This window comes from Biomphalaria glabrata, chromosome 13, assembly GCF_947242115.1.
Source record: "Biomphalaria glabrata chromosome 13, xgBioGlab47.1, whole genome shotgun sequence".
NCBI classification, from domain to species: Eukaryota; Metazoa; Mollusca; class Gastropoda; family Planorbidae; genus Biomphalaria; species Biomphalaria glabrata.
Window position 1 is genome coordinate 38,068,934 of NC_074723.1, and position 14,789 is coordinate 38,083,722.

Sequence of the window (14,789 nt, forward strand, 5' to 3'; positions counted from 1 at the left end):
AGTACAGACCATCCTGGCAATGCAAGCTCTAAAATGAATTGGTGGCTCATGAATATAAAAAATTTTTTTAAAATGCTCAACACACACAAAAATATAACAAACACACATAAAGAATAAATATTTCTTTTATTTTTTTAAAAAGAAAATGTTCAGCATCAAAACATGCAGCAATATGGACCTGTTAATTAAACAACTAATAAATCATAATGAACCTAACACAGTTAACAATAATGATATTGTTGTGTCTCTCTCCTTTGTTTCTTGATTGAAATCAAAACAGCTACCAATTGGGAGAATGTGGCAACTCAGATTCCAAATAGGGTGATACTTTATTGAGTCTAATTTATTACATGCCAAATAGTGTACTTTATTGAGTCTGATGTATTACATGCCAAATAGTGTACTTTATTGAGTCTGATGTATTACATGCCAAATAGTGTACTTTATTGAGTCTAATGCATTACATGCCAAATAGTGTACTATTGGCAACACAAAATTTCTAATTGAATAACTGTTGTACTGTACTGATCTTGTACTGGACTTCACTGTGCTAGACTGTCTTGACTCTGCAACTCTCTCTCTCTCTCTCTTTATATTATGGTTTCTGAATATCACTAATCCTCTCTGGATGATCATTTCTTCACTTTCCTAAAGTAATTCATTTCAAAATATTATCTTTTTAGAAAAAAAATTATTTATGTATACAGTTTTTCTTATAAATAAGTCGTATCTTTATTTTTATTTTATTTTTATTTTTATTTTAGTACGCTTTTAGTGATAGTGACAGAGAGTGTGCATTGCTCAACATGGAAATGTTTTTTAAAGATGGTTACATCCCTTGGGAGACACTGATCTATATAACAGGAGAGGTAGAGTATTGTGTGTATTGTCATTTGCGCAGCATGAGATATAAATATTTTAGTTTCTTTCTAAAACACTAAGCCAAAAATATTTTTCTTTTGACTTTTCATGACTTTGTTATAAACGTGTAATTAAAAAGAAAAATTTTAAAAGAAATTGTAATAGTTTGAGACAACTTAATTAATAATTTGGTAATTGAAATTGACCAGACTTGGATGCCCACCTAGGTTCTTATCCATTTTAAGCAACTTCATGTGGAGCGAAAATGACAAAACAGTGCACAAAAATGGTTATAGACTTTCTATATGGATTTTGCTAAGCAGCTAGACATGCAATATCAGGCTTTGAGACCAAGCTGGATTAAAGGAGTAGCAGAAGTGGGCACATCTTTCTAATGATGCCTTAACTAAATTGAGTCAAGAGAGAAAAGTATCATTTTGTCATTAGACCACAGATGGCTCACATTTAATTATTATCGCAATTGCGCATTTTAACATTTTAAAATAAAATACCACCACAATTTTCAAACTACATACATCCATAAAAGACTTCATACATTAATCTATATTCGTTAATTTCCAAATTTTAGTTTAACATTTATGAATGATTATTTTTTTGTACAGTATAATACACAATTAGTTGAAAGATTTAAAACTTCTTTTATCACCACAGATTACCTATGGTGGTCGAGTCACAGATGCCCAAGATCAAAGATGTCTAAGGACAATTTTAAAGTTTTTTTTCAGACCTGAAACCTTAAAACCAAAATATAAATACTTGGAATCAGGTAATTGTATGTTCAATATAAAGTACATTATAAAGGAAGATGTTGATGTTTATTAGCAGGTTTCAAACTAGGACTAAAATAAATTGAGGATCTGTTTCCTTTTTTTTTTTATACACCATATCTGTGATCTAACCTTTGAAAGTAGCATCTTCGTCTTCGTACAAGTATTACTTCATTCAGTACACACACACATACACACATTGTCCTTAACACTGATCAACATATTTTGATGTAAAATACAAATATTCAAAATTGATTTCTCATCAGTAAGTTTGTATAATGTTCTACTAATAATTTGTAAAAGATTAAGATGCTGGTATAGTCAATAGCTTATGGCACATCAACATTATTTAGATCTCTATTGATTGTAGAGAAGCTGCAGGGTTTAGAAGCGTTGACAACTGATCAAAAAGTTTGTATTGCTATTAAGATCAATGTCATAGAGAGGGGTGTAACATGCACTTTAAAATAGTTGCATGGAGTGATCAAAGCAAAATTCCTTTTCAAAAATATGCAAACAAAATACATACATAAATTATAACCAGTTACAGAATTGAAGTATGAGCCTAATCAAAATTGATATAACAAATTAGATTAAATCTATTCTAATCTGACTTCAGAATCCTATGCAACTTGAGCAAAGATTTAACATAGTGAAAGTAGATTTGATTAAGACTGTTTTAGTCTGTCAGGGTGAGGAACTTTTTAGCTCGTGATACATTGTTTATTTTACTATTCCTCTTATCAGCTGGCAAAAGGGTTAAAAAAAACAACAAACTTGGATGGACACAGATCTCAAAAATAGCTCTAACAAATTTAACAGTTTAAGTATAACTTTGGGAAAAGAATAACTAGCTAATTGGCCGCACTTGAAACTTGTTTGACCATTATAATTTTTCAAAATATAAATTTCTTACAATTACATTTTGTCTGGAGGTCAAAGAGTTCAATAAATACATAAACTTTTTCAAGAACATTTGACATCTTTGAAACTTTGATTACTTGTATTAATATCTAGATCCAGTATTCTAGTCTAGGCTACGCTTTTTTAAAATATTGCCATGTCTGCATCTGTATCACCGAGCTAGAATTTTATATATTCTGACTAGATTTATACATGCCCTTAACCTTGATTTATTTCAGGTATGGGGGAGAGGGGATTGTTCTTTTGTTTAAAATGTATTATTCATTAGTAATTAATAGCAAAGTAATTGCTTACCAAAAGTCATCAGCCTCATAACAAATAATGTCTTTGAGAAAAAAAGTTATGTTGTTTTGTATTAAATACAATGGGCCATGGAAGGTAATTTTTTAAATTTAATCTATTTTTGAAGGTATTTACTATCCACCTCTTGTCAAGACATTGGCTACTGTCAAGGCTTACATTGAATCTCTACCACTTATAAATGAGCCAGAAATCTTTGGGCTCCATGAGAATGCAAACATAGCCTTTCAGTTGAATGAAACCAATGCTTTACTTGGTAAGTCTGTGTTTGTTTTGGTAACAGTCACAATTGACTGCTATATACACTTACACTGGTTTTGTTTTGAAATACTTTAGTTAAGAATATAAATCATTGTCATATAATAAATTGTCATATAATCTTCTTTACACTGCTTTATTATGGCTTACAACATTGTAGCCATCAGTGAGTCTTATGCTCTATGGACAGACTCCTTTGCCACTTTTCTCTCTAAAAAGATTCAGATTGTGGGTCATTTAGAACTTTCTTTTTGTTGATCTCAGGAGAACCACATTTGATTATGTTCAAGAAGAACATTCAAACCAGTTTGAAACTCTTGCTTTATATATCTGTTTTGTTCACCTATTACCTTGAGCCTACTGTTTTGTTAGCAGCACTAATAAATCAATTGATTCTTCTTATTCAAATAAATCAACAAAAAAGGGTGAGATGTTTGGAATTTAAGACAAAAATTTTTGTTCATGCAGAACTAAAGGAGTAAAACAAATTTTTATCTAGCTGCAATACTTGATGTTCAACCGAGAATCGTAGCAGCTGATGGTGGGATGTCTAATGATGATATTACTTATGAACTTGCTGAGGCTGTCCTGGATCGATTGATTGACAAACTGGATATTGAAAGAGCGAATCCCAATATGTTTACAGTACGTACTAATATTATTAGTTCCAAGTAAAAATGGTAGTTTTTAATTCTTAGTACTTACTTTACTTAGAGTCCATCACCCCTATTTAAGTATGGGCCACCAGCAATGGATTTCCATATTCCCATTTATTGGGCCATCCTTTTAATTCTTAGTAGGCCTTTCTGTTTCTAATATTGTTAGTGATCCATAGTTCCATAGTTCCTATTATTACATGATAGTCTTTTAGTTCTTGTGATGCTTTAGTGTCTAGCTTTATATAGTAGTGTCTTAGTTTTTATCATGCAATACCTAACATAATAGATTGCTCTCTTGGCATGCAATAATACCTAACAGTAGATTGCTCTCTTAGCATGCAATAATACCTAACAGTAGATTGCTCTCTTGGCATGCAATAATACCTAACAGTAGATTGCTCTCTTAGCATGCAATAATACCTAACAGTAGATTGCTCTCTTGGCATGCAATAATACCTAACAGTAGATTGCTCTCTTGGCATGCAATAATACCTAACAGTAGATTGCTCTCTTGGCATGCAATAATACCTAACAGTAGATTGCTCTCTTGGCATGCAATACCTAACAGTAGATTGCTCTCTTAGCATGCAATAATACCTAACAGTAGATTGCTCTCTTAGCATGCAATAATACCTAACAGTAGATTGCTCTCTTAGCATGCAATAATACCTAACAGTAGATTGCTCTCTTAGCATGCAATAATACCTAACAGTAGATTGCTCTCTTGGCATGCAATAATACCTAACAGTAGATTGCTCTCTTAGCATGCAATAATACCTAACAGTAGATTGCTCTCTTGGCATGCAATAATACCTAACAGTAGATTGCTCTCTTGGCATGCAATACCTAACAGTAGATTGCTCTCTTAGCATGCAATAATACCTAACAGTAGATTGCTCTCTTAGCATGCAATAATACCTAACAGTAGATTGCTCTCTTAGCATGCAATAATACCTAACAGTAGATTGCTCTCTTAGCATGCAATAATACCTAACAGTAGATTGCTCTCTTGGCATGCAATAATACCTAACAGTAGATTGCTCTCTTAGCATGCAATAATACCTAACAGTAGATTGCTCTCTTGGCATGCAATACCTAACAGTAGATTGCTCTCTTGGCATGCAATACCTAACAGTAGATTGCTCTCTTGGCATGCAATACCTAACAGTAGATTGCTCTCTTGGCATGCAATAATACCTAACAGTAGATTGCTCTCTTAGCATGCAATAATACCTAACAGTAGATTGCTCTCTTGGCATGCAATACCTAACAGTAGATTGCTCTCTTGGCATGCAATACCTAACAGTAGATTGCTCTCTTGGCATGCAATACCTAACAGTAGATTGCTCTCTTGGCATGCAATACCTGACAGTAGATTGCTCTCTTGGCATGCAATACCTGACAGTAGAATGCTCTCTTGGCATGCAATAATACCTAACAGTAGATTGCTCTCTTGGCATGCAATAATACCTAACAGTAGATTGCTCTCTTAGCATGCAATAATACCTAACATAACAGAATGCTCTCTTGGCATGCAATAATACCTAACATAATAGAATGCTCTCTTGGCATGCAATAATACCTAACATAATAGAATGCTCTCTTGGCATGCAATAATACCTAACATAATAGAATGCTCTCTTAGCATGCAATAATACCTAACAGTAGATTGCTCTCTTAGCATGCAATAATACCTAACAGTAGATTGCTCTCTTAGCATGCAATAATACCTAACATAACAGAATGCTCTCTTGGCATGCAATAATACCTAACATAATAGAATGCTCTCTTGGCATGCAATAATACCTAACATAATAGAATGCTCTCTTGGCATGCAATAATACCTAACATAATAGAATGCTCTCTTGGCATGCAATAATACCTAACATAATAGAATGCTCTCTTGGCATGCAATAATACCTAACATAACAGAATGCTCTTTTGGCATGCAATAATACCTAACATAATAGAATGCTTTTTTGGCATGCAATAATACCTAACAGTAGATTGCTCTCTTGGCATGCAATAATACCTAACAGTAGATTGCCCTCTTGGCATGCAATAATACCTAACATAACAGAATGCTCTCTTGGCATGCAATAATACCTAACATAATAGAATGCTCTCTTGGCATGCAATAATACCTAACAGTAGATTGCTCTCTTAGCATGCAATAATACCTAACATAATAGATTGCTCTCTTGGCATGCAATAATACCTAACATAATAGAATGCTGAATGTGAAAACTACTACATTATTAAAAGCTTCTTATTTAAAGAAAAACAACATAATAGTGCATACAATATTTTTTAAAATATCAAAAACCATGTTGTTGTTTTTTTTCAATAATATTAGATATGCTTAGTAGTAATTGACAAATTGATTGCGAAATATTGTTTCTTTATCCACTAGCCTGACGCCAAAGGTCGCATAAACTCTTAAACCATAGTATTGATGCAAGAAACTGAAAGATTCAATAAACTGCTTATAATAATCAAGGTACATGTTAATAAGATTTAAATATAGAATAATTAATGAGTATGTTTTATATTCTTGTATACAAAGACCTTACTGTTATTATAAAAGGTTTAATGTAAACGAAATCAAGACTAACATATAGAGATGTCTGCAAGCGAGACATGAGAGCCTCAGGCATCAGTGAAAGTATGTGGGAAAACATAGCCAAAGACCGGAGTGCATGGAGACAGACTGTGCGTGCTGGGACAACCCTTGCTGAGAACAAAAGAATTGAAGCGGCTTTAATCAAGAGGGAAAAAAAGAAAGCTGCCCTGTCTGCTAGCCCTAAATCAGAGGCATACACATGTACGAATTGTGGCAAAGTCTGCCGTTCTAGAATTGGCTTGATTAGCCACACCAGATTCTGCCCCGTCTCAAGATTAAGCCAAAACCAGTGACTCACTTGGGCGCATCCATTGCCTTTCGAGACAAAAGGAGCCATATATATATATTGTATACAAAGACCTTACTGTTATTATAAAAGGTTTAATGTAAACGAAATCTTAAGTCTAGATTTATTTAACGAATAGTTCACGAGGCGAATTACAAGAAGATTGCTTATGATATGATATTGACACAGAATAAGTTTCCCTTTCAACTTTGCAATCTTTATGGCATATGATGTCAAGGTCATCTATTTTGCTGGCCAAGGTTAACAAGCAGGGTATTATGTGGCCAGCACAATGACCTACCGCCTTTACTTTCCCCAACTAAAGTCAGAATTTGGATTAGAATTAAATTAAAATTAGAATTTGGTGGACTCAGGGGCGTCCTAAAAATCACAAAGCCAAGCACTTAACCACTCAGCCACAGCACCCTCAATATCTCATGTAGTGAAATCAAAAATTCTTAACTGGCCGTTTCTTGTAAAAGCAAGTTGGTAGCTTCATTCAATTTTCTAGGCTTTCAATGCATTCAACAACTTGAAAAAATTACTCTGGAATCCTCGATACACTATAATGAATCTCCACCCTGGGACGAAAGCCCTCTTCCTACTATAAGGGACCATATTGAAAACATAAAAAGAAAATCTGACTACAGACCAACAGAGCTCAAGGAAATAGTGAATTGTTTTCTACAAACCAATTATCCTAGCAATCAGTGGATCAGAGTTTACAGGGACGGCTCATCCCATAAAGCCACCACAAATGGAGGAGCTGGAATACTCATCGAATGGCCAGATGGAGGAAAACTAGAAAAATCCATTTCCACTGGAGAGCTCTCTGACAGTCACAGAGCAGAAAGGGGAGCACTAGCACTAGCTGCTACCATGCTAGCAAATCATCCACACAGTTCCCCACACAGTCAGATTGTCTTTCTAACTGATGCGAAAACAACCCTCCAAAGCTTGCAAAACTCTGATTCCTCTTGTATTAAAAACCTCAGAACAGCACTTACAAAGCTCAACAACAACAGCAAAAAAACTGTTATTCAATGGATACCAGAATAGAAAATACCCAGCAATAACTGTTGGAATTCTCGTGATAATGGTGAAATGATAGTAAGTCAGAGCTTCATTTTAAGAGATAATTTGGTCAAGTTTTTTCAAATTTATTTTTACTCCTTTAGACATCATTAGAACAACTGAAAAAAGCCATCAAAGGTTTCGTAGTGATGAGTGAGGAATTGGAGAATGTATACAATGCTTTTTTAAATAACCATGTAAGTAATTTATTGTTTACATTTAGAATGAACGTAGATCTATCTGTTAAATTTTAGTTTTATTTTTCCCGAAAAACTTCACACATTTTATTGGAAGCTTCAACTTAACGTCAGCTTCTCTTATACAAATTTAGTTCAAAAAGAAGATAATAAATCCAACCTGAATTCATCCTGTTACCCACTGGCTCATGTGAAACCTTACCTTTACCTTTTACCTTTACCTATCCCTTAGTCTGTTGGACCGTTGGGGCACCAGGCAAGATTTGTCGACTTTCTTTCTCCATTCCTCCCTTTTTTTGTCTTGTTTAGAACCTCTCTCAATGGCAGGCCCGTTCATTCTTTAATGTTGTCCTCCCATCGCTTTTTCTGTCTGCCTCTTCTTCTTCTCCCTGGCACTGTTCCCTGAAGGAAGGTCTTTGCGAGTCCCGTAGATCTTGTAATGTGGCCAAAGGTTTTAAGCTTTCGTCTTTTTACAATAGTTAGCAGGTCGTCATGGGCTCCAATCGCTACAGTAACCCTGTCTCTGATTTCTTGGTTTGTGATGCGGTCTTTGAATGTGATGCTTAGGATCTTTCTGTAGCATCTCAATTCCATTGCTAGGATCCTCCTCTCAAGCTCTGCATTCAACGTCCACGACTCGCAAGCATATAAAAATGTGGCCATGACCAGAGAGCGCATCAGTCTGATTTTGGTGCCGAGGGCTAAGCCCTTATCTTTCCATATTATTTTAAGTTTTGAAAGGGCTGCTGTGGACTGTGCTATTCGGGCCAATAGTTTGGGTTTTGTTCCCTCATCTGAGACAATAGCTCCGAGGTATTTGCAGCTTCAAATACCTCATGTGAAAAAGAGCTTAAAATTCTTTTTTAACTCATTGTTTTTCTTTTCCTTCCTTCCTTTTCATTCTCAAATTGTTCTTGGAAAGAAAGATTATTTATATTAATTTGTTCTAGCATATGGAATAAGAAATGTGTCTTTAGCCTTGTGTCTCTGAGTATTTATTATATTAGGTAATGTTATTGTACTTGCAAGCTACAATTTAGTGTTTTAGGTATTACTACTACCTGTAGTTTCTTTTCTAGTGTTTTGTCTTGGAATTCCTCTAAATGTTTAGTGATATCCTAAGGTGCTAATTTAGTTTAATGTAAGTATCCATTTGTGATATTCCTCATAGCTCTATATGACATCTTTTAGATTCTTTATCTATCACATGTTGAAGGATCCCCCAAATTAAGATGCAATTTTGCATAGTGGTTTAAGGTGAAATAGAATTTTGTTGTGATATTACTGTCTGATTTGCAAACATTTATGATAAACTATAGTCTTTTTTGTTTGATTTCTTTATTATGTCAATATGGGAATTCCATGATACTGGTAGCTTTTCATTTATTTAGGTATTTTGAGTTTCTAGTCCTCACTCTTCATTCAATGTATCATAAGATTAAACATTCATCAAGTCAATATATGAATTGTTGTAGTGGTGTTTCTTGTTTGACATAATTGATTAACTGTGTCAGGGGGCCAGGACAGATAAGGCAAGGCTTTAAAATACAGCCTGACACATTTATGGATCAACTTTCCATTCATTATGTTTTTTCTAACAAAATCATTGTTGTGTAAATTATATGACTTACTCAATTTCAATAGATTTTTAATTTGGTTAGGGTTATTTCTTTCTGTTTGTAAAGCACAAGTTTCTTGCTTTATAGCAAGCTTCTTGAATTATAGTCCAATTCCTTTTGTGGATCAGGGGGAGACAATGGGTTGCCTTCAGGCACTCAGCAAACACAAGTCTGGTCAAGTTTGGAATAAAACTCAGCCCCCCCCCCCCTCCTCTCGATGGGTTGCCACAGAATTCTTGTTACTCAGCCACACATCTCACATATTATAACAAAAAAGAAAAATAGAACTTCAATGAAAATAAATTATTAGAACTTCAATGAAAATAAATTATGGAATATCTTAAATCAACTGTGCTTACTAATGGTTTAAACTTATCCAGAGTTTTCCAAATCACTAATGTGTTTTATGTAACAGTAATAATCAAATAGTTTTAATGATATGTTTAGAAGCACTTTAGTATATTTGATACACATTTTGATACTCATTTTCAGGTCCCAGAATTATGGGCCAGAAACGCTTATCCTTCGTTAAAGTCTTTAGCATCTTGGGTTAAAGACCTGATAATGAGATGTTGTTTTATTGACAATTGGATCAATAATGGACCTCCTAAGTCTTTTTGGTTGTCTGGCTTCTTCTTTCCACAAGGTTTGTAATTTTGTTGGGAAGTTGTAGATCTAAATGTCAGATACTTACAATATCTTTTCACAAAGTTTTATGTGTCCTATAAACGTCATGAAAATGTGTTTGAAAATAAATTACTGTCTTTTTGGAGTATTATTTTTAAGTTGTAACATAATATGATTGGGTATGACTTTATTGCCCTATATTAAAGGATGAGTTTTGATCTTCCCATTTATGATCACATTGATTTAAGGCAACTGCAGGTGATTGCTGTTAAAACTAAAGTGTCAAAACCATGTCAGGAACAAGTGAAATATAAAAAGTACTTTTAAAAAACTAATAGCATTACTTATTTTGAATCAATAATCTAATTAATTTTTAACAGAGCTAGACTAATAATAATAAACTTGTGCAATTGGAAATACTTTAATTAGTTGTTTTTGTTTATTGCCACTTTAATGCCAATAGCTTGCTCAGTGCACTATGGTCCAATAAGTTTCTGTTGGGGAAGGGGGTTGAATCTGGGAGAAAGTTTTGGTGCTGCCCTTTCAAAACCAATTTTTTTTTTTTTTTAAACTAAGAAAGTTGCTTGATTCTGTATTTGAAATGGAGGTCTCAAGTATCTAGGATGGAAGGCTAATGTACTAGTCACTGAGCTGTTCAAGTACTGATAAAAAAATAGAAGGTTTTACAGTCTTAAAAAAAATGTGTCACCTTATTCTCTACACAAGGCTTATCTCACTTTGCTTAGTACATTTAGGACTAATAATGAGAAGGCATGTATTTGAGTCTCAAGGGGGAGTGCAGCATTTCACTCGGCTAGGCTGTCCTAGCTGTGACCTACATATTTTGCCACACCCAATGCAGACATAATTGTTGTAGACATTGCTGTGATCCGTTTAGGTTCTCTTTCAGTAGTCTACGTCTGTCCTCTGTAGATTTCCTTTAGATCTCAAATTATGTATCCTTCTGCCTTTGTAACAGACCTACTGCTGTCTTGTTCACAATAAGCCTGCTGTCTGGTAATTAACTGCCTGGTCATGCGGTTTGCGCGCTGGACTGTCGTTTGGATTTATCGATGGTCGAGGGTTCAAATCCTGCCCGCTCCCATCCCCCGTCGTCCTGCGGGAGGTTTGGACTAGGAAGTAAACTATCTTCAACTCTAAAGGAACATCCGAAACATGTAAAACAAACATTTTAACTATTTGCTTAATTTTGTGATTGATTCATGTGTTGTCATCAACAATCAATAATTGTGCTCATTTTCAATTTGGTTTAAGAGAAGAAGCACTAGTTATGGAGCAGCTGCGTACAGTTAAAAAGGGCGAAACAATACCTATGGATCAAAATGTAAACTTTTAGTTAAAATCAAATTATTTCTCTAATAAATCAATATTTATTTTTAAAACAATGGTTAAATCAGTTTACGAAATCAAAATATAGAACTTCAAAATTAAAAACACTAACAAATGATCAGACTTGATATGGAAATATAGGAATTTAAAAAAAAATTAGAGAAATTTAATTAAACTTTTGTGGTTTTCTCCTCCTCGTCCTCTGTCAGATTTTAATTTTATCATAACATAATGAGGAACCTAAATGCTTCCCAGGGGGTGTGGTGGTCAAATGGTTAAGGGCTTGGCATCCGAACCTGAGGGCCAGAGTTCGAATGTCAGTGAAGGCTGGGATCTTGAATTTCAGGATTTTTAGGGCGCCCCTGGGTACACCCAACTCTGGGGAAAGTAAAGGCAGTTGGTTGTTGTGCTGGCCACATAACACCCTGCTCGTTAACCGTTGGCTTAGAAACAGATGACCTTAACATCGTCTGCCAGTGTAGAAAACATGGTCGGAAAGGGGGAAATTTTTACTTTACTTAAATGTTTCCCAAACATGTTTAATTTAAAAAAAAAAACAGCATATCTAGTAAACTTATATTTCAATCCTATCTATTTTCAGTTGGATGTTCCTGATGATGGAGTGCTTGTACATGGACTCTATATGGATGGTTTTGCCTGGGACTGGGATCACATGACTGTTGGTGACCAATTGAAAGGCCAGATGCAGGCAAAGTAAGAGCTCATAAAAAAAGGCCACATTGGCATTAATGTTTGCAACACGATCTTATTAATATTGTATACAACTTTCATTCAGCTACATATCATCTAGCTAAATGAACCAATACTTAAATACTCTTAGATAGTACAACATGGGGCAAACTAATAGCCTGTAAAGCCACAAACTTGACATGTATTGCAGTGTGTGTCTTGTAATGGATATAACAAACAAAAGTGTATATGTTATGATTATAAAGTAAAGTAAAGTTCATCTTTCAGACCTTGTGGTCTATAGGGCAGATAATGTAAAGGTCATCTGTTTCTGTGGCCTATGGGTGTCATGTGGCCAGCACAACAACCAACCGCCTTTACTTTTTCCCAACTAATGTCAGGTACCCATTAGAGCTGGGTGGACTCAGAGGCGCCAGAAGATCCCAAAAAATTAAAATCCGTCTTCACCAGGTTTCGAACCCTGGACCCCAGTCATCCACCGTGCCTCCTATGTTATGATTATGAGCTGAGTATATTTCTAATAGCAATATGCCATTACTTCTATAAAATGGCCGATGACATGATTGCCCAGAAATTGACTTCAGGTTGTCCAATCAGATTATGTATTTCAATACTGGTATAGTAGGCTTATCTGGTTTCTTTGTTTGTTTGAGTAGAAGCTTTCTTTGATGTAGTTTGGATTGGACCAACTGTATTTTATAGAAAGCTAGACATGTTTCCTATTCTTTCCTATATGTTGACTGAAACAAGAGATGTACTATTTTGAGAAATGATGCTAACAAAATGCTAAAAATAAGAAACTTTTAAAAAAATCAACCATTTAGTAGTAGAAATTACTGAATTTAAAATTATGATCAGGCTTCAGTGCCTGCTTTGAGCATTTATTTTTTAATTGCTTGCATTTAATGTCTAATTTTTTATGTTCTTATTTCATCATAATTAATTTTATTTTACACTTTTTTTTTCTGATTTTAAATAATAAGCATAAAGTTATATTTATATATTATAATAGAAGGCTAAAATAGACAATAATTTATTAGGGTTAATGACGAAATGTGTTCACATTGACATTTCTAAGATTACCTTTGACCATTCAATAGATTGGTTTTTAATATTAAGTAGATTTAAAAAGTGTTTTATTTGTGTAAGATTGCAGCATACAAAAAAGATTGGCTGACATCTAGGGGTGTTTTTGTGTTTTAGAATATTGTTATTATTGATTCATGTAGGGGTAATTGTGTGTGCAATCAGCTGACACTGATAGCACAGGCCAGAACTCGGTGAGTGGTCTACTGTGATGACGGATGACACTTCAAGAATGATCTGTATTCTGAATACTACATATGCAATTCATGATGATAGTCTTATGATCATCAATCACTTTCTAGAAGGTCTTTGAGAAGCCTATATTAAGAACAAAGGTGTCAATCTAGATGATTCATGATTGAGGGTCTCACGATTCATTGTGAAGGCAATAGGAAACAGTTCAATCCAGGATGAGGTGGAAAGGCCTGTAGAGTTTGGTACAGATGTACAGAGGCTTAGACTGCAGTACAGTTATTGTTCAGTATTCAGTATTGGCTGTGTATTTATTAGACATTAAAGTTTTTACATTATTTGGAGCCTGAGTTGTGAAGTTCTTTAAGTTGGTTATGTTGTGTTGGCAGAAATCCTGGATAGAGTCGTTATAATATTATATATCCTTTTTTTTTGTGTCATTCCTTTGGAACTAGCAGCTGCCAGGTGAGGGGCTTCTTTGTGGATGACAAGATCTCCTAACCAAGACCATAGCTTCAGGCTTTGATTTAATAACCCTATAGATGTAGTTTTATAATAACAGGCAGTAATATTCTTTATGCAATGATGTTAGGAGCCTCTGCCCTGGTCTATTATATTCACATTTTTAGAGAAAATTAAAAAATAAAAGTTTTTTTTTAGCTGCTGCACCCTAGGTGTATAGTTTGATCTATAAATATTTGAACTGTTTTGACTTTGCTTTCCTTGTTTGTTTCTTTGGCAGGACATTCTACTAACTTTGTTGTAACTGTCCACCTTCCTTCAAGCAACACACAAGATTACTGGATAGCCAAAGGTGCAGCACTCTTATGTCAAATTTCTGATTAATTTTGCTTAGAGATAAGTTGTAAAGCATTGAACAATAAAAACAATGTCCATTACAAATGGTTCTCTAGTTATTACTTTGTGTTTGTTCTCCTGTTTGTAGGCTCACACAATGTTAGATATGTTAGTGAGCAACTTTCTTCTCTGATCACTATCTAGAACATCTTGTGTTCATATCACTAAAATAAAGTCTTTAACTACTTGAAGATAATTATATTTTTTACCACTATAAAAATGAAGTAAAAAATTCTTTATAAAAATTTCTATTTAGTCATAATAAAATACAATTTTTATACATTGAGCTTCTCTTGACACATGAAAGAAAATAATATGAGACTATGTTTCTAAACAGTTGAAATTATATGATCCAGGCATTCAAATCCACTCTCAT

General features: G+C 34.2%; 1 long non-coding RNA gene and 1 pseudogene across 1 annotated transcript; both read left to right on the top strand.

The window, feature by feature from the left end:
* The window catches only part of LOC129922300 (dynein axonemal heavy chain 6-like), a 46,862-nt pseudogene extending 35,555 nt beyond the window's left edge, over positions 1-11,307 (top strand).
* A 188-nt stretch (positions 11,308-11,495) lies between these two features.
* LOC129922310 (uncharacterized) lies at positions 11,496-14,447 on the top strand. The gene is made up of 3 exons (XR_008774284.1): positions 11,496-11,561; positions 12,168-12,280; positions 14,298-14,447. It is a non-coding gene; the product is annotated as an uncharacterized LOC129922310 (long non-coding RNA).
* Positions 14,448-14,789: the final 342 nt, after the last annotated feature.